Source organism: Pteropus medius, unplaced genomic scaffold (assembly GCF_902729225.1).
Source record: "Pteropus medius unplaced genomic scaffold, Ma_sr-lr_union100, whole genome shotgun sequence".
In the NCBI taxonomy this organism is placed as follows: domain Eukaryota; kingdom Metazoa; phylum Chordata; class Mammalia; order Chiroptera; family Pteropodidae; genus Pteropus; species Pteropus medius.
Genome location: NW_024346667.1, coordinates 18,159,116 through 18,161,949, shown reverse-complemented (window position 1 = coordinate 18,161,949; position 2,834 = coordinate 18,159,116). Strand labels below are relative to the sequence as shown.

General features: G+C 33.8%; 1 pseudogene; it reads left to right on the top strand.

Moving 5' to 3' along the window:
- Positions 1-245: 245 nt before the first annotated feature.
- Positions 246-361, top strand: LOC120613610 (uncharacterized; annotated as a pseudogene).
- The last annotated feature ends 2,473 nt before the right edge of the window (positions 362-2,834 follow it).

Here is a 2,834-nt window from a genome sequence, read left to right as displayed (position 1 = left end):
AAATATTGGTGGTATATTGAATATTGAATATTTTCAGTAAAAATGATTATAATCACCACATCCATGGGATATATATTTTGAAATGTGAGATAATGTGCACACTTGCCAAGAAAAAGGGCTATACATAAGGTAATTGATCCTTTTTAGATGTGTTTGAGGAAGTGGTTCAATAGTGTAGCAGCTAGCATGTCTGCTTTACATGCAGAAGGTCCTGGGTTCACGCCCCAGTGGAGCCACGGTCCATGGTCCATGGCCATGTCACCCTGAACAAGCCTGATGTCTGATTTCAGAAGCTAAGCAGGGTTGGGCCTGGTTAGTACTTGGATGGGAGACCACCTAGGAAGACCAGGTGCTGTAGGCATAAATAATAATAAATAAATAAAATAAAGATGTGTTTTGTTTATGTTTTCTTAGTCACATTGGTGACATTGAGGCAGTTAGTAGCTCTTCAAGGACTACCATTTCCTAACAAAATTTTTCCTTATTTTCTCATGGAAGAGTAAATTACTTAATTTTCCTATACTTAAATAATCATAGAGTTGTGAAGATTACATGGTATGATGTCTATAAGGCACTTACTGCAGAACTTGATGAATAATATGTGGGCATGTTGCGAATCTTCATGGCAGTAAATAATTAAGTCGTTCCTGGAGAAACTCTAAAATTGCTGTGTCAAATTCCTTTTAATTTTTATAATAATAAAAGTAAAAAATTATACAATATTACTCTACTGACCAAAGTTTAGCAAAAACTATATACCAGACACTATTACATGATATCTTTGAATATTAGTTACAGTAACTTACAGAAGAAAATTTTAAGAAATTCTTAGGTATCTCAATGGAAGAGATAAGAACTCTATGAAAGAGAATAAAATTATAGATAGGAAACAAGCTTTAAAGACAAAAACGAACAAAAGGATAATGAGCTGGAAAGAGAAATGAATGAAATGAGGAAAGACTAAAAGGAAACTAAAAACACAGCAACAGAAGTGGAATCTTAGTGAAGGTGATGGGGATAAGAAAATGTTCTTGTGATCTCTAAGGGTACCAGAACTGTATATTTCAGTCCAGTAACTAGCTGAACACAAGCAAGTCAGGGCAGCGGTGGTATATGCAGGTAGATGGGACAATATCTTAGAATAAGCAACAAGAGGCCAACAGGGACATAATTTTTTTTATTTTTATTTTTTGGTTGAGATAAAATTCCCATAACATATGGTTTACCATTTTAACCATTTTAAAGTGTAAAATTCAGTGGTTTTTACTATATTTACTACCAAATTCCAGAACATTTTTATTACTCCAAAAGGAAACCACATGCCTCCTAATTTTCCCTCGCCCCATCCCCTGGAAACCATTAATCTACTTTCTATTTCTGTGAATTTACCTATTCTGGACATGTCACATAAATAGAATCATATAACACTTTTGTATTTTTCTTTGTACTTTTGTGTCTTTCTTTTTTCACTTATCAGAATGTTCTCAAGGTTCATCTACGTTATACTTGAATCAGTACTCTATTCTTCTTTATTGCTGAATAATATACCATTATACGGATATATCGCTTTCGTTTATTCATTCACAGTTAAGGAATGTGTGTCATTTCTGTTCTTTGGTTGTTATAAAAAATGCTGCTATGGACATTCCTTTATAAGTTTTTGTGTGAACATATGTTTTCAATTCTCTTAGGTATATACTTAGGAGTGAAATTGCTGGGTCACAAGGTAACTCTGTTCAACTTTTCAAGGGACTGTCAACTGTTTTCCACAGTTGCTGCACTATTTTACCGTCCTACCAGCAATGTCTGAGGATCCCATTTTCTCTACATCCTTGCCAACACTTGCTATTGTGTATAGCCATTCTAGTTGGTCTGAAGTGGTTTCTTATTGGGGTTTCTATTTCTGTTTTTCTGGTGAGGAATGACATTGAGCATCTTTTCAGTGCTTATCGGCCATGTATTACTTCTTTGGCAAAATGTCTATTCACATCTTTTTCCCATTTTTACATTGGATTCTTATTGTTGCATTGTAAACATTCGTAATATGTTCTAGATACTAGGCCCTTATCATATGTGGTTTGTAAATATTTCCTCTCATTATGTGTGTTGTCTTCTTCCTTTCTTAATAGTGATGCCATTGCCTAATCCAAGGTCATGAAGATTTACAAATTGGTTTTCTTTTAAGAGTTTAATAGTTATAACTCCTGTATCTAGCTCTTTGATTCATTTTGTGTTATTTTTTTTTTATGTATGGTGTGAGCTAGGGATCCAAATGCATTCTTTTTATATGACTTCATTCAGTGGCCCTAGCACCATTTGTTGAAGAGACTATTCATTCCACATTGCATACCTTTGGTAACCTCATTGATATCAATTGACTATATATATATATACACACACACACACACACCCCTCCCCCACACACATACACATACATACATATATACACACATACATAACATAAATATATGTAGAAAAAAACATATATATACTTATTTATTTATGGGCTCTCAATTCTATTCCGATGACTTATATGTCTACCCTTATACCAGTATCACACTCTTTCGATTACTGTAGCTTTGTAGCTTTGTGGTAAGTTTTGAAATCAGGAGTCGTGAGTACTCCTACTTTGTTTTTCACTTTCGAGATTATTTTGGCTATTTGGGAACACTTGCATTTCCACATAAATTATAAGATCAGCTTGTCCATTTTTGTGAAGAAAAGCAGTCGGAATTTTGATATGGATTGCATTGACTGTACATAAATATGGTGAATTTTACTGTCTTAACAATATTAAGTCTTTCGTTCCATGCACATGAAATATCTTTCCATTT